The sequence below is a fragment of the Schistocerca serialis genome, chromosome 1, assembly GCF_023864345.2.
Source record: "Schistocerca serialis cubense isolate TAMUIC-IGC-003099 chromosome 1, iqSchSeri2.2, whole genome shotgun sequence".
In the NCBI taxonomy this organism is placed as follows: domain Eukaryota; kingdom Metazoa; phylum Arthropoda; class Insecta; order Orthoptera; family Acrididae; genus Schistocerca; species Schistocerca serialis.
Window position 1 is genome coordinate 1,135,037,487 of NC_064638.1, and position 23,432 is coordinate 1,135,060,918.

Below are 23,432 nucleotides of genomic sequence, written 5' to 3' on the forward strand. Positions count from 1 at the left end.
GTATGTCATAAGTCGTCGATGGAGTAAAGCACTAGTTAAATGGCTTGGTGGTGGTGGTTAGTGTTTAACGTCCCGTCAACACCGAGGTCATTAGAGACGGAGCGCCAGGCGGGTGAGGGAAGGATTGGGAAGGAAATCGGCCGTGCCCTTTCAAAGGAACCATCCCGACATTTGCCTGAAACGATTTAGGGAACCTAAATCAGGATGGCCGGAGACGGGATTGAACCGTCGTCCTCCCGAATGCGAGTCCAGTGTGCTAACCACTGCACCACCTCGCTCGGTAAATGGCTTGGTTTTCCTGCAACAGAAAACAGCGGGATTGACACTGACGTGTTGCTGTATAATGGGGTGCGCAGAGGACAAACAGCACATTAGCATAACATGTACAATAAGGGACACATTATAGAAAGTGTTGGTATTCTCGACCAACTTCCAGTCGAATTGCACATTCTGGGGTATAATTGCTGTGGAACTAGTACAAATCTGCAAAAACGAGTGGCTTGTGGTGATAATGAGATTGGTTCAAATGGCTCTGAGCGCTATGGGACTTAACATCTATGGTCATCAGTCCCCTAGAACTTAGAACTACTTAAACCTAACTAACCTAAGGACGTCACACAACACCCAGTCATCACGAGGTAGAGAAAATCCCTGACCCCGCCCGGGAACCCGGGCGTGGGAAGCGAGAACGCTACCGCACGACCACGAGCTGCGGGCTAAAAGATTGACCTGCTTGAGAAGGCATGCTTGGAACAAGACACTGCTCACGCAAAACATAAAGATCTTCCATGACGTCACGCTGCAGATCGAATTTTTGCTGATATAGCCAAGGCAATATGTGCGAGAAAGGATATTGGTATAGCACAGCACACTGCAGCATTTGTATTTGACAAAACCATGTGTGGTAAAATTAAATTGGGCTTGGATGTGAATTTCAAGCAAGTTACCGACGCTGCACGTCGTGCACTGAAGAGAAAGAAGAAGATAACGATGAAGAAGGAAAAAATGGTTCAAATGGCTCTGAGCACTATGGGACTTAACTTCTTTGGTCATCAGTCCCCTAGAACTTAGAACTACTTAAACCTAACTAACCTAAGGACATCACATACATCCATGCCTGAGGCAGGATTCGAACCTGCGACCGTAGCGGTCGCGCGGTTCCAGACTGTAGCGCCTAGAACCACTCGGCCACTACGACCGGCGAAGAAGAAAAAGGGGTGTCTCAGAAACTGTATCCTGACAGCGATGTATGCAGCTAACAATGTCCTCTAGCTCAAAAGACTGGTTAAATCACTCCGTGTTCTGCCGATACCCAAGCCATTGGGTGGAATTATCCCCTTCCTGATTCCAGCCCCTGCAGATCTCTCAGCAATACCTGAAACTATATAAAAAAAGGCCCGTTAGCTATCCTGCTGGATAGAGCACTTACAAATACAGATCTTCTCAAGTTAGTTCGGAAAAGATTTGGCAGTCCAAGATTCCATGGTGTGTTTATGCAGGGTACATTACTGAAGACTATGTGGAAATCTGGAGAATGTGGAATTGTGAATTTAGATGTTGCTGGGGGACAGGAACCTACCGGGTGGTGTAACGGATGCAGTGACAAGACGAGAGAATTTAATATTTCATTCTATTTTCTATCTTACGACGGTGGGCGAAAGTGATTAAGTGCCAACGCGATTGTGAGCACGTTAAACTTAATAATGGCTGGGAGCGGCCACTTGATCGTCTCGCATGTTTACCTCTATACCCATCTTCATTCTCTCTCCAGATGGTGGACAGCAGGCGCATATTTTAAGAAAAATACAAATAACGTGTACTATTTTGACTCATTTGGAGATCTGCAGCCACCAGAAGAGCTATAACCACACTTCACTGACAGAAGACCTGTGTTCTACAACTTTCACCGCTACCAAGACTTTAATAGCTACTTATGCAGACTTCTGTGCGTCATGTTCCTCATAACGTTTATGAATGAGCATATATATACAACCAGGTGCATTAAGCATCCAGCCATCGGTTGAGATTCAGATGCAGTGTCGTATACTGTGACTTTAAAAGAACTATCGTCAGTAATACACGTGAATTGCTTTCCACCGATTGATTTAAGCAATGGGGAGCAGAGTATTGCGCTGATTGGACTGGAGACATACAGCACCATTCCGAATATCACAGAGGCTAACAACAAACTTTATCTGAAAATTAATGGTGGAAAAGAAATTATGGAAATTGAGCCTGTGCATGCCATACTGACAATTTAAACGAAGGGATTGCACTAATTGCAAAAACATCAGTACACTTAAATCTGAAATAAAGACGAGTGCAATGACTGACTTTAACAAGAAAGCTTCAATAGGATGGCTACCGGGTTTGAGAAAAGGACTGGTTTTGAAGAAGGGTCCTAATAAATCTTACAAATGTCATCTGTCAGTTGATATGCTTGCTGACAGTAGAATCCAAGTAGAGTTTAACATTGCAACAAACTCTTCTTGATTCATACAATTTTAGGGATTCTTCCCATCTGTGGGAACAGGGTATAAGATCGTTGACACCCCTACCAACGCTATTTACCTCCCAGTAACAATTCAGGCACTGGACTACCTTGAGCTGCGTATTGTGGACCAGGATAATCAACTTGTAGACTTTCGCAGCAAGGAAATCATTGTATGGCTACATCTAAAGCGGGAATGTGCAGAGACCCAGAAGCAGCGGCGGCGACCTTCAAGCACCCGGGACCTATTGGAGGTAGAAGCGACAACCTTTAAATTTCCGGACCAGAAGCATAGGCAGCGAGCTTACGCCATTCAGGGATCGCAGCATCCTCGTGATGTCAATGAAGAGAGGATGCTTATAAGGCATAAAACCAACGTGCACAACAGACAGTGCAGTACTTCAAAATAGAACAGCAAGGTGATAACACGTTCAGATTATATGGGTTTTTGAGTCTGTTAGTCGGAAACTGTGCAATGAGATCGTTCGAAATGACTAACCCAGTGGAATATGACAAGCTTATTATATACCATAAATACTTATCGCATAAATCTTATGCACCAATCACATTTAACAAGAACGATGAAATTAGCATTGTCATCCAACACCAAGACACCTTAAACCTCCCATGCAAGAGGTTCATATATCATGATGGATCATTTACGAAAAGGAATTGCACTGCTATAGTGACATTGAACCTTACACATAATCCTTTAGCAATCCTGTTTCATGAGTTACGATATGAACTTATTGTTGTCGATATTGACAGTACATGCAATGTAGGCATAACATCAGCTCTGAAAATGAATAATTTAGAAAATATTCCATAAACGTCCCAGTGGGTAAAATAGTGGAAGAGTACAAGAAGCAAAGCTGCTTATGGGATACTTTGAGGACATATGACGAATTATTCTGAATGCTAAACAGGATCTTATTCTGGTACGGAGTGCAACAGATAACTCATACATTCAAGGAGCTCAAGAGGAGAATGAGATCGTCATCAATAAATTAATATGGTGATGCCCCACATCACAGTATCAGACGAGCAGCAGTTGAAGCTTTTGAAAGTTATGAATGCCAGCGTATTTCTACTGTCATCTTTCCATTCATGGGAGGTTCTCGACTACCCAGTGCTATTAACTGCAAGCAGACAACCGTGGTCAATTAAAACCTCTGCTCGACTGCAGACACCCAGATTCATCATAACTGCATTGAAGACCAGTAGAAGAGGGAATATGGCAAATGATTCCACCAAATTTGACAGTTCCAGGTTAACTAATGCCGGAGCCTGCCAGAACTCCGAATTCTACCCATAAGATAATTTACATCTGCAGTGGAATGAAAATGTATACAGTCGTTCCGTGCTTCATACTATGAAGAGGAAGCATGTCTACTCAGCCCATGGAAATTCAAGGACTGGTGTCAATCATCGTAATAGACTGCTCAAAACAGAACGAGTTAATTAAATCTGGATTATGAATTGAATTTGAATCTTCAGCAAATTTCCCAGAACACACTGTAGCGTATGCTCTATTTCTACATGACTATGTGATTAGCTATTGCCCACTCATTGGTGTTATACAATGAGCTGTATAAATGAACAAGTGCTACACTATACCTAGTGCATTCAACAATGATGTCTCAAGGTGTGAACATCATTGCAGATGATAGTTTCTACGGTTATGTGCATAGACAATTTATATTTAAAGATGTTGCATTCATAGCAGACACAGAAGATGCCTGAATAATAGAGACATTCTCAGGAAACATTGCATCACCAAGGTATTTCTCGAATGCGAAGTGTGCTAAAACTAGAAGGAGTGAAAAGTGGTTAACACGTTTCTAACATGGAATTCACTGGAATGATCTGGGATGATCTTGGTATAACATATAAAGATATGGTGACGTTGCTTCGATTCTTCGACCTCATGGATACCATCATCTACGTCAAAGGTGAGGAGAACATCACATGGATGCGTCGAATCTTCGAGTTTGCTGCTATAAGATCTGGAATTCTAGTGTCCTGCTCTCCATCAACTCACGAAGAAGAAGATGAAGAAGAAGAAGATGTGTGAAAATACCGTTGTGTCTGCTTACGAAAATGTAAAATTACTTTTAAGTTGGATGAAAAATAAATGCTTTTTTTACCTCATAGTCTGCTTATGGTATCTCTTCACCCTGCTCCCACTTTGATGGTATAGAATTTGGCCAGATACTTCTGGTATGGCATTGGTTTTCTTCAGGTGCTGCTGATATAAGTTTTAACAGGTCTGCTGTGTGCCTCTGGAAGCAGACACAGTCACACCGTGCCCTCTGCTCCAATAAGCTAACTTGTGCTGCACGATAGGAATAGCCCCATATATTTTGATATAGATGGCCGCCGAGTGAGATCACAGGTATTTTCTTCGTCCGCTAAAAGAAGCTATTTAAGAGGAAATAGTGTCAAATTTGAAGTTTCTTTGTTTGGTATACTTGCTGTAGTGTCCGTTCTTGTCACACAATTTAATATTAGCGTCCCAACTGAGATTTTTCTCGAAAAAACTTCGTGTTATCTAAAGTCCCGACAATCGCGATATAACCCGAAATTTTGCGTGACATAAACACAAAAAATTCTATTCAAGTTTTCTTGATAGTGCAAAATTCGTTAAAAAAGACAGCTACTAGTTTCATCGGTGTCTATCGCCGTAATAAAAGCGTAATTAAATGTTTCTAAATCATATTTAACTAATGCGTTTCGTACTGTTTACTAGTTAGACAGACGCGATCTAGGCCTAAATTTTCAGAGCTACAAAGTTTAAAAACCTGAACAAACACACTTGATAACGTAAATTCTCTGAAAGCTAAGTAATTACTGACTCATCCTTCTGTCATAGTATCTCTAAATCAGTACAAAATCAACGACAACCGCACATAAGATATTTGTGACGTTTTTGTTTACATACAGCCAATCTCGCTTCCTTGACAAATTTAAAAGATTCTTTAAACTTAATTATTCTTTCGAAACGGACCATGAGTGAGAAATGTGGGGCTGTTATAGGGTAGTGAGTAGAGGGATTTGTGGCCAATCTTGTAGGAAATATTGTCACTGGGGAGGGATGCAGTTTGGGGAATGTTGGGCGAACAGAAGAGGCTCTCTCCTGGAACTGCAGAGTATGCAGTGGGGAGAATGTTCGGAGAACAGAAGAGGCTCTCTCCTGGAACTGCAGAGTATGCAGTAGGAACACTGTGATTGGGAACAGGAAAGGAAAGTCCGTGCCCTTTTGGAACAGTTGGAGGAAGCAAGGAAGGAACTGATAAGGATCAAGGGAGATAGGGGAGGAGGGAGGTTGGGAACTGGCTGCTGGTAGGAGGATAGGAAGAAAGAGAACGCAATCTGACACTTCTATCATCAACACTAAAAACAGGTATCTACCACTGCCAGAGTCAAGTGGAGAAGAGCCTCAGGTAGAACGAGGAGCTAGAAATGTGCAGCACACTTCAACTGAAGCCAAGAAGCCTAGGAATGTACAATGTGTTAGGAAGAAGAAAGTGCTGCTGCTAGGTAGTATCCATGGGCAAGTTGTAGGCCCTCAGTTTCAGGAACGTTTAGGGGCATCGTACCAGGCTACCGGTATCTCCAAGCCAAATGCAGGAGTAAGTCATGTGATAGAGAACTTAGGGCCTTTATGTAAGGACTTTACGAAAGAGGACATGTAGCGATAGTGGGTGCGGTGGAAAACAGTTTGGACAGGAATGGGGCATATGACATAGGTGGTGGACTGGACAAGATAGCTTCCCTGACCCATGGCACCAACGTATACTTTGTTGAGCTATTCTGGTGTCATGATTGACCACGCCTTGATGAAGCTGCAAGGCGAATCAATGTGGGTTAGGGATGACTCTGAGGGCAGCCACCTTTGCTCATGTTTCTCTGGTGTCCGTCAGGACTATCAACTGATGGAGTTTCACTAGGCATGGCCTTCACCTAAACAGGACTGAGAAGGGAAGATTGGTACAGCTGATTTATGAAAGTATAGGGGACGGATCTCGAGCCACACATGGTGAAATACCTGTTGTCATGGGTAGGAAAAGTAAGATTTTTTAGAATAAATCCAGACAACAAGTTCCCCTGCCTAAAGAGTATCTCCAGCAGTTTAAATAATACTGAAACAATTACTGACAAGACAGATTTTAGAACTCCAAATATCACACATACCAGATGTCACAAAGAAAAATAAACCATCGGAAAGAGTAACATGGGGCATTTCACAGACTTAACAATCCAACATCAAAACATGCAATCAATAAAAAATAAAATACAACTATTAGAAGTTGAGCTCCAATCTTTGAACTGCACACTGGTTTGTGTTACTGAGCTCTGGTGTGGAGACACAGAAATCCCAGATGTCATATTATCATTGTATGAAAGGTCAAACTAGACTGCAGAACTGCTTTAAGGGGTGGAGGATCATGCATTTATATCAGGAAAGGAACACAGTTCAAATCAAGAAATGACCTCCATACAATAAGTGAAGACAAACACTTTTAAATATCAGCTATTGAATTCTGTCATAGATACAAAAGCCCTGTTATGCTTGAATCGCAAAGAAATTAATCATTTTGTGTGTCAATAGACCTCCCAGTGGTAGTGTGGACACATTTTTTTAATAAATTAACAGAAGTTCTAGATAAAGTGTCAAGTACAAATGTCAACATAATTCTGTGTGGGGACATTAACATCAACACTAATATCATAAATGAATCCAGCAGCACCCTCATAAATATCCTTCATAGTTTTGGTATGTCCCTGTTGATCAATAGAGTAACAAGGGTTACTACAATGACTGCATCAGTAATTGACCATGTGGCCACAAATATGGACAGGGAAATATACAGAGTGTCCCAGTTATCTTGTCCACCGAAAATATCTCTGGAACAATAACAGCTATTGGAAAACGACTTTCACCGGTATCAATGTAGCGCTGGGGCCAATCAATGTACATATTTGGAAACATTCTACAACGAAAGCATATGTGTTTTTTAACACAAACTTATGTTTTTTTAAATGGACCTCCTATATTTTTTCTTCAGCAATCCATAGCATGACAAAGCACATACACAATGGCGTTGATTGCATCGCAATATTCCCATTACATCACGATATATTAAGACGCGAAGTTGACGCTTGAAATACCCGACATGCGCTGCTAGCGCACGTCCTGAGACTCAGGCGTGAACCCCATGCTGCCCGTAATCGCGATGTGATTGACATGCGTAATCACACTTCCATACTTATCAAGAGGTCCGAAACGAATAATACGGTCTGCTGCGCGATTACGGGCAGCATGGGGTTCACGCCTGAGCCTCAGGACGTGCGCTAGCAGCGCATGTCGGGTGTTTCAAGCGTCAACTTCGCGTCTCAATATCTCGGGATGTAATTGGAATATTGCGATGCAATCAACGTCATTGTGTATGTGCTTTGTCATGCTATGGATTGCTGAAGAAAAAATATAGGAGGTCCATTTAAAAAAACACAAGTTTGTGTTAAAAAACACATATGCTTTTGTTTTAGAATGTTTCCAAATATGTACATTGATGGGCCCCAGCCCTACATTGATGCCGGTGAAAGTCGTTTTCCAATAGCTGTTATTGTTCCAGAGATATTTTGGGTGGACAAGATAGCTGGGACACCCTGTATGATGTAGCTCTAAGAGACATCGGACTATCAGACCATCTCTGTCCAATGACAACAGTAAAACCAGGCATCGAATCATTCCCTAAACTACAAACCTACAAACGACATCTACCAGAAATCAAAATAAAAGATTTTTCAAAAGAACTAGCAAAACAAAGCTGGGATGAAGTGTATAAGGAAGCCAATGTGAACATGAAATTCTCTAAATTCTCCACATGAACTAAATTGAACTTTGAAAAGACATTTCCAAAAGTATGCATGTCCATATCAACATCTCACAAAAATGGATGGATAACAGCGGCTATTAAGAAGTCCTCTCAAACACTTAGGTACCTCACTTCCATGAAAAAGAGTCGCAATGATCCGGAAATCATACATTTCTACAATAGATACAAAAAGATCTATAGGAAGGTGCTGATTGCAGCAAAAAAGGTCATTTAATGACAAAATAATATATAATGCAGAGAATAAAAGCAAAGTAGTCTGGCATGTCATAAAAAAGGAAATGGGGAGAGGCAAACAAAGGCAGAAACACATACTGCTAAGTGAGGGGGATAAGGTAATAAATGGTCCACAACACTTAGCAAACTACATAAACGAGCATATTTCAAGTATTGCAGAGAAGTTACAGCAAAAATTCCCCAACACAAATATAACACCTGTAAATAATATTGCATTAAAGACAATGATGTTACTTCCAACCACAGATTATGAAGTCAATAAAACTGTCCAAAAACTAAAAAATAAAGTCAGTAGGCTTAGATGAAGTGCCAGTGTGTGTACTGAGACAATGCATAGATATTATACAAGGTTCTTTAACAAATATATTAAATGAATCCTTCACATCAGGGACGTTTCCATAGCAGTTAAAGCAGGCAAGACTTGTACCTCTGCTTAAGAAAGGTAATACGGAAGACATAGAAAATTACTGGCCCATTTCTGTGTTGTCACCATTCTCAAAAATAATAGAAGCCATTATGAAAGGCAGAATAATGAATTGCTGAATAAATACAATCATTTAAGTGAATCAAAGTTTGGTTTCCAAAGCACCAAAAATATGGAGTCAGCCATAGTAGAATTCACAAGAGTTGTTACTTGATGCTCTTGACAAAGATGAGTGTGTAACAAGCATATCTTTCTAAGGCCTTTGGCACAGTCGACCACAAGATTCTATTAAATAAGTTAGAAGCATTAGGAATAAGAAGGGTAGCTAATGACTAGTTTGGATCATACCTAACAGATAGGGTACAAAGAGTAGAGATAACACATACTTCAAATAGATCTAAACATTTAGTAAAACACTTGTTATTGTTGTTGTTGTCTTCAGTCCTGAGACTGGTTTGATGCAGCTCTCCATGCTACTCTATCCTGTGCAAGCTTCTTTATCTCCCAGTACCTACTGCAACCTACATCCTTCTGAATCTGCTTAGTGTGTTCATCTCTTGGTCTCCCTCTACGATTTTTACCCTCCACGCTGCCCTCCAATACTAAATTGGTGATCCCTTGATGCCTCAGAACATGTCCTACCAACCGATCCCTTCTTCTGGTCAAGTTGTACCACAAACTTCTCTTCTACCCAATCCCATTCAATACTTCCTCATTTCTTATGTGATCTACCCATCTAATCTCCAGCATTCTTCTGTAGCACCACATTTCAAAAGCTTTTATTCTCTTCATGTCCAAACTATTTATCGTCCATGTTTCACTTCCATACATGGCTATACTCCATACAAATACTTTCAGAAATGACTTCCTGACACTTAAATCTATACTCGATGTTAACAAATTTCTCTTCTTCAGAAACGCTTTCCTTGCTATTGCCAGTCTACATTTTATATCCTCTCTACTTCGACCATCATCAGTTATTTTGCTCCCCAAATAGCAAAACTCCTTTACTACTTTAAGTGTCTCATTTCCTAATCTAATTCCCTCAGCATCACCCAACTTAATTCGACTACATTCCATTGTCCTCGTTTTGCTTTTGCTGATGTTCATCTTATATCCTCCTTTCAAGACGCTATCCATTCCGTTCAACTGCTTTTCCAAGTCCTTTGCTGTCTCTGACAGAATTACAATGTCATCGGCGAACCTCAAAGTTTTTATTTCTTCTCCATGGATTTTAATACCTACTCCGAATTTTTCTTTTGTTTCCTTTACTGCTTGCTCAATATACAGATTGAATAACATCGGGGAGAGGCTACAACCCTGTCTTACACCCTTCCCAACAACTGCTTCCCTTTCATGTCCCTCGACCCTTATAACTGCCATCTGGTTTCTGTACAAATTGTAAATAGCCTTTCGCTCCCTGTATTTTACCCCTGCCACCTTCAGAATCTGAAAGAAAGTATTCCAGTCAACATTGTCAAAAGCTTTCTCTAAGTCTACAAATGCTAGAAACGTAGGTATGCCTTTCCTTAATCTTTCTTCTAAGATAAGTCGTAAGGTCAGTATTGCCTCACATGTTCCAGTATTTCTACGGAATCCAAACTGATCTTCCCTGAGGTCAGCTTCTACTAGCTTTTCCATTCGTCTGTAAAGAAATCGTGTTAGTATTTTACAGCTGTGACTTATTAAATTGATAGTCCGGTAATTTTCACATCTGTCAACACCTGCTTTCTTTGGGATTGGAATTATTATATTCTTCTTGAAGTCTGTGGGTATTTCGCCTGTTTCATACATCTTGCTCACCAGATGGTAGAGTTTTGTCAGGACTGGTTCTCCCAAGGCCGTCAGTAGTTCCAATGGAATGTTGTCTACTCCGGGGGCCTTGTTTCGACTCAGGTCTTTCAGTGCTCTGTCAAACTCTTCACGCAGTATCATATCTCCCATTGCATCTTCATCTACATCCTCTTCCATTTCCATAATATTGTCCTCAAGTACATCGCCCTTGTATAGACCCTCTATATACTCCTTCCACCTTTCTGCTTTCCCTTCTTTGCTTAGAACTGGGTTTCCATCTGAGCTCTTGATATTCATACAAGTGGTTCTCTTATCTCCAAAGGTCTCTTTAATTTTCCTGTAGGCAGTATCTATCTTACCCCTAGTGAGATAAGCCTCTACATCCTTACATTTATCCTCTGGCCATCCCTGCTTAGCCATTTTGCACTTCCTGTCGATCTCATTTTTGAGACGTTTGTATTCATTTTTGCCCGCTTCATTTACTGCATTTTTATATTTACTCCTTTCATCAATTAAATTCAATATTTCTTCTGTTACCCAAGGATTTCTACTAGCCCTCGTCTTTTTACCTACTTGATCCTCTGCTGCCTTCACTACTTCATCCCTCAAAGCTACTCTTCTTCTTCTACTGTATTTCTTTCCCCTATTCCTGTCAATTGTTCCCTTATGCTCTTCCTGAAACTCTGTATCAGAATCAAAATACATTAATATAGGGGTTCCAGAAGATAGCGTATTAGGACCAATACTATTCCTGATATACATCAATGACTTTACAGTAGAGTTACTCGTGGTGAAAAAATTCTCTTCGCTAATGACAGCAATATTATGGTCACTGAGAAAACAAGAGAACTCCTTGTAGAGAAAGGAAATGAAACTCTCAAGTAGGTTTACAATTGGTCAATAAGCAATAAAGTCAAATTGAACAAAAAGAAAACTAATGCCATGAATTTCAGTTTGAAGAGGGATAATGACAAATTAAATGTAGGTGGCACCTCTATAGACTGGATAACAAATGGACAATTTCTAGGAATGAATATTGATTCTCAGCTGACGTGATGTGAACACACAAAGGTACTTGCAAACAGAATGTCATCACCTTGTTATGCCCTTAGAATCCTATCAACGGTGTGTAAATTGCAGTCTTTTAGTGACGTAGTGTTCATATGTACACTCAATTCTTAGCTATGGCTTTCTTTTTTGGGAACAAATGCACGAAATATGAACACAATTTTCGAACCCCAGAAAAGAGCTATAGAAAATAACCAAAAACAACAGTCGAGCTCATTGTAGAGATCTGTCCAAAACACTGAGGATCTTAACCGCTCTGTGTGAACATATTTATCCATCAGCTGTACACATCAAAAATAACATTGGTAATTACTGCACAAAGAGCTCTGTCCATGACCATGCAACAAGAGCTAGACTCAACTTACATTTACCTAGAAAAAATAAACATAGAATTCAAAACAGTATTTTCTACCAAGGAATAAAACTGTACAATAAATTACCAAAAGAGATGAAGGAAATTTCAAAAATACATGTATTTAAAAAGGCAGCTACAAAGTACCTGTTATGCAATACGTTTTATATATTGAAAGATTACTTAGATAAATTGAAGTAGGGGTTTGGTAAAAGAAATTATACAAATAAATAATAATAACGATTATAAAACATCCAAAATTCCACATAAGGCCTTCATACTATGTTTCTTTCCTTCTTTTTTTCCTTTTCTAGAAAAACTTACCCCCAAGCTATGTATAGAACAATACTAACGCCCCTCCTCTTTCTGAGCTCAACATCTCACTCATTATACAGGGATGCTGACTCAGTTTTTCAGGATAGCAAATGGGAATTTGTGGTACACAAAATGGCCCAGGTATCACCAGTGTGTGCATGTTTGTATCAGTATGAGTGAAGTGTTATGAAACAATGTTTGTATAGTGTCCACAGTGACTGATAGATATGAGTGAACAGTGTAGCATTACATTATTTAACAAGTTATTTGTAAATTAAGTATTGTATGCCAGGAGTAAATCTAATTATCATCTCTAAGTAGAAGTCTGTAAATGTACGTGAATACGAATTAGCTTATTTTAAATTGGTCTAAATTTGTAAATACTTTGACATGTTTTATATCCTTGTGGAAAGAGGTCTATGGGTGAATAAAGCAACTACTACTACTAGTATCTCTCGTGTTAAACTTCACTTTTATGTTCGAAACTAATGTCATTCATGTCTTGCACATTTTTGTGTATGCAGTTGCAATAGGTGTCTTTGTAAATAAAAAGAACAAATTTGTGTGGCAAAGAATTTTTTTCATTTATTCTATTCCTACAGATACGATTTGATTCTTGAGATACAATTTAGTTCTTGAGGTACAATTTGCTTGTAATATTCAGTACAGAGATACTTTTTTCATACAATAACAAAAAACTTTCTCTGGTTGAAGTATCTAAAGTTTTTAGATATATAAATCTATACTAATACTTAATATGGAGATACTTTTAATCTTATACTACAACAGTCCTAATACTAGCAGTTACATGGTTGTCATAAAACAGTCTCATAGACTGTGAACTACACTCCTGGAAATTGAAATAAGAACACCGTGAATTCATTGTCCCAGGAAGGGGAAACTTTATTGACACATTCCTGGGGTCAGATACATCACATGATCACACTGACAGAACCACAGGCACATAGACACAGGCAACAGAGCATGCACAATGTCGGCACTAGTACAGTGTATATCCACCTTTCGCAGCAATGCAGGCTGCTATTCTCCCATGGAGACGATCGTAGAGATGCTGGATGTAGTCCTGTGGAACGGCTTGCCATGCCATTTCCACCTGGCGCCTCAGTTGGACCAGCGTTCGTGCTGGACGTGCAGACCGCGTGAGACGACTTCATCCAGTCCCAAACATGCTCAATGGGGGACAGATCCGGAGATCTTGCTGGCCAGGGTAGTTGACTTACACCTTCTAGAGCACGTTGGGTGGCACGGGATACATGCGGACGTGCATTGTCCTGTTGGAACAGCAAGTTCCCTTGCCGGTCTAGGAATGGTAGAACGATGGGTTCGATGACGGTTTGGATGTACCGTGCACTATTCAGTGTCCCCTCGACGATCACCAGTGGTGTACGGCCAGTGTAGGAGATCGCACCCCACACCATGATGCCGGGTGTTGGCCTGTGTGCCTCGGTCGTATGCAGTCCTGATTGTGGCGCTCACCTGCACGGCGCCAAACACGCATACGACCATCATTGGCACCAAGGCCGAAGCGACTCTCATCGCTGAAGACGACACGTCTCCATTCGTCCCTCCATTCACGCCTGTCGCGACACCACTGGAGGCGGGCTGCACGATGTTGGGGCGTGAGCGGAAGACGGCCTAATGGTGTGCGGGACCGTAGCCCAGCTTCATGGAGACGGTTGCGAATGGTCCTCGCCGATACCCCAGGAGCAACAGTGTCCCTAATTTGCTGGGAAGTGGCGGTGCGGTCCCCTACGGCACTGCGTAGGATCCTACGGTCTTGGCGTGCATCCGTGCGTCGCTGCGGTCCGGTCCCAAGTCGACGGGCACGTGCACCTTCCGCCGACCACTGGCGACAACATCGATGTACTGTGGAGACCTCACGCCCCACGTGTGGAGCAATTCGGCGGTACGTCCACCCGGCCTCCCACATGCCCACTATACGCCCTCGCTCAAAGTCCGTCAACTGCACATACGGTTCACGTCCACGCTGTCGCGGCATGCTACCAGTGTTAAAGACTGCGATGGAGCTCCGTATGCCACGGCAAACTGGCTGACACTGACGGCGGCGGTGCACAAATGCTGCACAGCTAGCGCCATTCGGCGGCCAACACCGCGGTTCCTGGTGTGTCCGCTGTGCCGTGCGTGTGATCATTGCTTGTACAGCCCTCTCGCAGTGTCCGGAGCAAGTATGGTGGGTCTGACACACCGGTGTCAATGTGTTGTTTTTTCCATTTCCAGGAGTGCATGTATGTATTTACATCTGCACTTAAAAATTAATCAGACTTACATGACTAACAATGGATAAAACTTAAAAAAGGAAATATTCCATATAACTGAGGGGCAAAAAGAGTATATATATTTCTGATTTTATCAAACATGGTGCAGAAATATTTTTTTACAAGTGCAATTTTTGATGATGCACATGGTGAACAGATATTTTACAATTCTTGTGGATGAACATGGTGAGTATATTTTTTTACAGGATATGTACACAAGCATATGCAGCACACATTTCTAACACACGACATGAGACACACACATACACACACACACACACACACACAGAGTTACTTATACTATGACAAAAGGATCATCTATTCTGTAACACTTACACCGACTCTCATTCTATCTCTCTTACTCAGTCAGAGTTCCCCACACCTCTCTCTAATCAAGTGAATAGTATGAACATGGTAGAGTTTGAGTCTTCTCATTAAAAATTACCCTTTTATCATCATAGGGTGACAGGCCAACTTTAGACTGCAGCACAGTGTACACCTCGGGTCCTCTCCATCAAATACTAATTTGCTGCATCATATGCTATAGCTGCAGTGGAGCACAGTGAACACCACTGTGTAGACACTGCAAATAGTCTTTGATAGAAAGGGCTCTTGATGCTGTGTGACGCACATCCTTAGCCTGCTTCAGGATGGCACATTCTAGTGTGCGATATGACTATATCTTCCCTCATAGACCTACATACTCCACATTTGCCTCATCTTTCATTAGGCAGATAACCTTCTTGTTCTGAGGAACAAAACTGTAAGGATTATCGGCCTTGTATGAAAATGTGTTGAATTCTTCACCATGGTATGTCATAGCATCTTCACCCAACAGATGAAGCTATCTGTATCCATGTAAAGCAATTTAGCATCAGCGAAATGAGTTTTCGCAAACTTATAATAAAAGTGTTACATGTGGAGTTTGCTTCGATCTAGTGTTCACATCCCAACATAGATAGGTTTCGTGAACTCTACTGTAACCTTCGCCATCTCCACATCAACAAAGTTCTCATTGAAGATTGTTACTAATTTAAAATTTGGTCGGGCGATGCATTTCCTTACACCACAACGTCCATCCCATTCGGTTCTAATCAAAATTTCAAGATTTTCCTTCATATTCTCCACTATTCTGCCGAAAGTTTAATTATTCATTAATTTAAAAAAAATCTTTTTCAAAGTCACATGTTGCGGAAGCTTTCAGTGTCATATTCAGATCAATATACTCCTTCAGTAAGGAGGATTCCTTGAAGGAGATAGGCCAGGTGATTCTAACTAGCCTCATTCTCAACCAGAGACACTTCTCGAGATTATGATAGCGAATAATGTACCTCCACTTATTCCCCATCGTTGTCATCAGATTCAGGATGGAGGCTCCTTGCGGAATTAGTTGCTCTGGACACAGCAGCAAATCAGCGTGCACATCAAGCAAAGTAATAGGGTATATGAGATCTAAATAAACGGGAAATAATCTTTATTGCATCGATCTTATTATAATGTCGAAACCGGTTACCACATTAAAAATTTATGTGATCAAGACGATTTCCCTTTTATTTATAATAATTACATATCACTGTTTCCTATAATAAGAACTATGTTCTTTAAAATGTTATATGAGTTCTGTCTCCACCACATTCCCCTCATCAGGATCAGCTGCCATACCTTCAGTTTTCCACTTAATCCCTTGTACTCAGGTTCAGGCACAATTTGAAGCTAGCCAATTCACAGTGTTTGTTGCTTGGCATGCCTGGATAAGTTATTAGCATCCAAGTTCAAATGGTTCAAATGGCTCTGAGCACTATGCGACTTAACTTCTGACGTCATCAGTCGCCTACAACTTAGAACTAATTAAACCTAACTAACCTAAGAACATCACACACATCAATGCCTGAGGCAGGATTCGAACCTGCGACCATAGCGCCTAGAACTGCACGGCCACTCTGGCCAGCAACATCCAAGTACTTGATGTAACTCGAATCAAAGGATACGTTGAACCTCTCACACAGACACAGGTTATTTGCCTATGGACATACTGACAAAGTCACCATCGGTCAAAACTTCGATGCCGCGCTTCTTTACTTGAGCGTAGCATCCCAGGACAACCCAGGTGTTGTGTAACAACAGGCGGGATCCATGTTGTTGTTGTTGTCTTCAGTCCTGAGACTGGTTTGATGCAGCTCTCCATGCTACTCTATCCTGTGCAAGCTTCTTCATCTCCCAGTACTTACTGCAACCTACATCCTTCTGAATCTGCTTAGTGTATTCATCTCTTGGTCTCCCTCTACGATTTTTACCCTCCACGCTGCCCTCCAATGCTAAATTTGTGAACCCTTGATGCCTCACAACATGTCCTACCAAACGGTCTCTTCTTCTTTCCGCGAGAAAGAGCACGTATGTGTCCATGTTAAGTTGTGCATACTCTCCTAAAGTGGAGACACTGAATCCTCGCCAGACATTTATAGCATGCTCATATTCTGCATCCGTTATGGCATGGCCTGTAAGGTTGTTAGAGAAAATGCAGTTATGTCGAATAACCTGGTTTCGCTATCCACATACTCATATAGGGAACCCCCTTCCTAGTCACTAGCCGAAATATATCCTCGTTAGGGGATGCAGCTCGAGTGACGTGCATGTCCTTCAGAGATAGAGTTTCAGCAAATTTCTGGTGTGGTGCCTTCATAAAACGTAGCGAGTCAAGGACATGCAGCGTAATTCTTGGCATTTAGAGAAGAAACAACACTCTTGGCATTTAGAGAAGAAAATGTATTTCTCAACACTCTCAAGCAGGACACTAATCTGGTTTTTCTCCCATCCGAAAGTAGTCAAATTTTCAATAAGAATGTGTGTGTCATACCAGTTTAAATTTGAAAGAAAGTGAGAATGTGTCACAGCAATTGATTCTTCGAGTTGCGTGTCTCGCAGCTGCGCCACGAACTTCCCTGCAAGATTACAATGATCCGTAATAGGAGTTTCGGTGTTCTATCTAGCGGAAGCCCACAAATATGGCAGTCAGCCACATTATTGTACAAAACTTCATTCTCCTTTGATTTGCTCGTGGGAACATTGTCACTGTAAACCTCCCATGAAAGTTTTTCATTACATGCCTTTTTATCGGCTATATCCTTATAAATCTTGCTATAGCTGGACCCCCCCCCCCCCATTTACTGGATCATAGCTGTGCATATGGATGTCAAGGTGTAGTATTCAGCTGGGTGCTTTAGCTGACCTTCTAGCTTCCATCTCAGAAAACCAGCCCCATAAAGCACTCAATGTGGACTAATGAAATCACTCGGCAATTGATGTGCTCCTCGTTATCACGCCATCCCCCCTCCCCCCCCCCCCATTTTCCCACTGGGACAGTGCCACAATTAGACACACAGCAAAGTGCTGCATTTAATGATGGGATACCGTTGATCATTAACAACCTCGAGGAGCTCCATTTCCAGCACAGAAAGGCACACTTCAGGAAACCTCAAGAGGTCGCTGTACCCTCCTGCTGTATTCTCGATCCTAGTGAACGAGATGCACTCCTCAAAAGCGTTCGCAGGCACCAGGTATTCTAATTGCAGTTCGGTGCTACCATCTGATGTCCTTCACTAAAAGGACAGGAGAGGGAACTACCACTAGGGACGGGGTTATTACTCAGTTGACAACGATGCTACTGATGATGACTATCGATTGGAGGATTGGGCAGGTGCACATACTTTGTGGTTCAGGCAAGAACTTCAGGAAGGAGAAGATGGTGCATCGCCCCAGTGTGAGCAGGCTGGCTGTGGCTGTGGCTGTAAATGTGGTTGTTGCCACAACCCTGAGGCAGTTGCTGGAGGGAAGCTGGTCCATGGATGGCAGAGTGGAGCTGGTGGGAGTGGCGGCGTGGTTGTGGCTGTGACTGCGGCTGCTTATGCAGCGGCGGCTTCCTGCTCGTGAATGAGTGGCATCTTACACAGAAGAGCATGCAGCACAGGACCTCGTCTACACCATTGTTTCTTCGTACCCACACACTGCATACTGCATGGATTATGGTGCTGTAGAGAAAGAACAGCGACCAATAGCCAATCATTCTAGATGTCGCTTGTTGCTACAAGGAAAGAAAGAACACTGATTATTTCTAAGTAGACCGAGTGTGTATTACCTGTCTCACTCTGGACCCATGCGATATCTCTCAGGTTGTCTGGCATCTTTTGGGGCAGTGAGTGGAATAATTGTTAATGTTCCTATTATTTATTTAATGCTGTTGTTTGCCGTTCTCAACACTGGCTCTCTAACTACAATATTGGCAACCAGAAAGTGATTAGCAATACGTGAAGCCTGTAATTAGAATTCCTAGTGTCCACTTCATCTGAGAAGTATATTTATAGCTACAGCTTATGGCTCTGAGGAATTAGGAGATTGTCTGGGATTCATAATCAAAAACCATTCTCTCTACGATGTTCACTATACTCTGAAAGTCACAGACCAAAAAGAATCCACACGATCCAACTACCAGAGCAGTTCAGAGTCTAATGCGCTGATGCCACTATAACTGTTCAAATTAAATGTTTATGTGAATGCTCGTCATAATTTGATGATAATGTTCATCAAACGCCACGCTAAATAATGGTAGAATGTCTGTCCTGCGGCGGCATGTGAAAATACGACATACGCAAACTAAAGAGAGATCATTTACGTCATCCCAAAATTAACACTTCACTCGAAAACGATTTCATGGTTACGCGTATCCCGAGTAACTTATTACTGCATCCGAGGCTGTTTATATCAACCATACCGACGTGACGCGACTCCCGGCACAGGTGGTGCCCTAATCAGCGTCTGGAGAGAACTGGGGCCTTCCTTCTTTCTCGCGCAGCGTTCTTACATATAAAGCCGCGGTGCAGACGGCTAAGGGAACGCCTGATGAAATCTGCTCTCCCGACTAGCCGTTGGGCTAGTAATGCACCACTTTAAGTTATCGAATAAATCATTGCTTCCTTTGCTGATGGCCGATGAAGCTTTCAATTTAATTGTGCAATCAGCACACAAGTAAGTAATCATAATAAAAGTCTGACGTGGCTAAGTCAAATATTTTGTGTGAGAGAATTAATTTAATTACACTACACGCAGTAGACGAGCTCTGAACTTGCCGTTTGGACATACGCTATCGCTATAGTTTTATAGTTATTCAATTGAAACTTTGACATCTTTATGATTATAGCGGATCTCCCTTCTACTTAAATTTAAACGTCCTAGCTTTATTTATTCGCCTACTTAATCTATCTTGCTTCCTTAATTTTTAAGATAAAAACCAGAAAATCATGAATTTCAACTAAAATTTTAATTTGTGAGATCCAGAATACTGTTTCTACTAAATTATTATGCAAAAGGAATCTAAATATAAATTTTTAAGTTTCTAGCTCTTTTCTGTTGCGCCAATGATTTTTACAGGAAAACATCCAAATTTCGAAAATGGTTAAAGTTATTAAACTGATATTCAACACATATTGATTTTGTATTACTCCTGACATGCTAGAAACGTTTCAGGTTATTTACTCGATTTTTAAAGTATTGCGCAACATTTATGACGTAAGAGCTAGTTACAGCGGACTGGCTGGCACACAATGGAAAGACTGGTGCGAATTTTGTGAGTAGGCTGCTTCCCTACAATCTCCTCACGACAATGCAGCTCGCTCTCCATCTCCTCCATCCACTTAGACACCTCCTCACCCAAACCATCAGGAATTAATCAATCCAGCTCCCTCAAATTTCCTACAACAGCCGCATACTGATTTAATAAAAAAGTATATACACACAAAACTAAGAAAAAATTTAATGAATGTTTATGTATATACAGTATAGTTGCAATGGGATATGTACCCCTCCCTGCACCTGCATCTCGAAGTAATCTACAACATATTACATAAACACGTACTGTGAAGAAGAAAATATGTATACTTGTGATGCTGTTGTTGTTGCTGCTGCTCCTGCCGGCACTGCTGCTGTCTCTTAGCTTTCAACTGATCCTCTCTTTGGTGGATGTTTGCTGAAACAACAAGAAAAAAGTTAACATCGAAATCTAAACAGATGCTATGAAATCTGAATAAATGCTGCAAAACCTACGAAATCCAAACAGCAGTGATTTGCTACTATAACACGTTTTCAACTTCGAAATCTGAACACACAGGGACTTTATATTTAGAAACTTATTTACGAAATTATTAAATCTGACCTCATGGTATGAAACCTACATTTGAACAGATGCTATGATACTGAAATCTGAACAAAGTATGATTTGATACTACAAACCTTTTTTAGGGAAGTAAGCATTGCAAAATCCGATGTCATGCTATGAAACCAAAATATGAACAAATGCTGTGATGCCGAAATATGAACACAGTGTGATTTGATACTAGGAAAATTTTTTACAAAATTATATTTCGAAATCCGAACACACAGTGTTATGATACTACAGAACATTCTTAGAAAATTTGCACTACGACATCCGATGTCATACTATGAAACTTAATATGTGCTTACCTGGTAATTCTCTTTGTCTCAGGTGGTGTTGCTGATGCTGCTTGAAAAATGCCTCATCTTGCAACTAAACTAACACGGAATCAGGAAAACTGACGATCTAACTAATGCAGTTATGAACGATAGCAGAATGAGGATGAGAGTGGAGCAGGGTAGAATTTATATATTTTCACTGATTCAGCAGTAACCAATAGGGGCACAGTATTCTCAGGAGGGATGGAAACCTTCATCTGCTTGTTTGGACATATTGGTTTACATACAAATATGAAGTAACCACTTGAGAGAAAGCGGTGGTGGCTTGGTGAGAACACCCCAGGTACTAAATATGAAAGGGTTGCCTCCACCTAACGCTTTGTTCGACAGAAAGCAGCCACTTTAGAGGACCTGACACACATGTGGGCCTCTAGTCCTGCCCCAGGAAGTGGCGACTGGCTGTGAGGCTTCTGACAATGGTTCCCCTGCAGCAGGCTGTGAGGCACCCAGTGATGGTTTTCTGTGCACATAGTGGTGCACTAGATGGTCGCCCTGTGCATGCACAGTCTCGCAGTAGTTCCGCATGGTGCTATTAGAGGTGCGCACTGGTGCATATATGCCATTAGGCTGCAAACTTCCACAGTAAACAGTACCACCAGTGCTCAGCACACTGCCCAGCATCCAGCAGCACTCAGCTGGCAGACATCCACAGCATGCAGATACACGGGCCCAGGACCTGGCCGACAGACATGCGTGCACGCGATCCGGAACGGCGGCTAATGCACCAGACTTCATTCCATTCCTCAGTGCTTACAGTTATTACATCATGGGAAATGGGGGCAGACATGAGCTCTATCCAAGAGGGGGAGCCCTGTCTCCTGCAAACTGATTAAATGAAGAATATGCATCTACATTTTATTATTACTGACAATGATATGACATTCGTGTTGTGAGATCCTTCCTCTGCAGCACAAATTGAATTTTTTTCCCATCAGTTTTCAGATGTGGGTGGATGGGGGAGGGGGAAGGGGGAGGAGGAGGGTAAGAGCCAGTGTGGGAGGAAGATCCTACGGTGGTTGCATTGTGCACTATCTCGGTTGATCCCTGTGTATCAAGGTGAGCACACATATGAAAATTTTCCAGCAAGGCAACACCTCCAATCTGCAGCAGTGTAATTACATAATTCGGACATGTAATTGCTGGACATGAGCTTTTTCCGCAAAAGAAACAGATCTGACCGGTAAAAATTGAATTTTATAGATAAACAGTATATCTTTCGCAATGTAATTAACATTAATTTCAAGTTCGTATCATGAGATCATTCCTCTCCTGCACAGACTGTCTCTTTTGCCTGCCAACTTCCAGATGGTTGTGAGGAGTGCGAATGGGGCAGGGGAGGGGAGGTCTCAGGGATTTCCTGGGAGGAGAGAATGTAATCAATTGATCAATTTAATTAATGAGTCAATTAATTTGATATCTAAAGTGTGCTTGTATCACTGAGAGGGAGGGGTAAGGATGGGGATTTCCCAGGGGTGTGGTGGAGGAGGAGGAAGGGTGGGGGTTGCTCAGAAGATCTGATAATCCACTGGGAGGCCTAAATCAACCCCCAGGGTGTCATAAATCAATTAACAGAACAATAGGTTTGCCTGTGAATGTATGTTTGCCCCTGAATGTATCCAACCTGCACCAACAAAATGAGTGAGGGTCACCTTTGCCCTAATACTGGTTTGTTGATAGAATACTGTGGAAATGCGATCAGTCTACGAAGAAGATCGATTACAAAAGATATCTGTGACCCATCCTAGAATAGTGCCACGTCTGTGTGACCCTTAACAAATAGGATTAACAGAGCATATTGAAAGTATACAGAGGAGAGCAGCAAGAATGGTCATACGTTTGTTTGATCCATGGGAGAGTGTCACAGAAACGCTGAAGAAACTGAACTGACACTCTCTTGAAGATAGATGTAATTTATCCCAAGAAATCCTACTTAAAAAGTTTCAAAAGCAGGTTTCAAATTATGACTCTAGCAACATACAACAAACCCAACTATCGTTCTCGCGGGGATCGAAAGGAC

General features: G+C 41.6%; 1 non-coding gene across 1 annotated transcript; it reads right to left on the bottom strand.

The window, feature by feature from the left end:
* Positions 1–205: 205 nt before the first annotated feature.
* On the bottom strand, positions 206–278 carry Trnaa-cgc (transfer RNA alanine (anticodon CGC)). The gene has a single exon. It is a non-coding gene; the product is annotated as a tRNA-Ala (tRNA).
* Between the last annotated feature and the right edge of the window lie 23,154 nt (positions 279–23,432).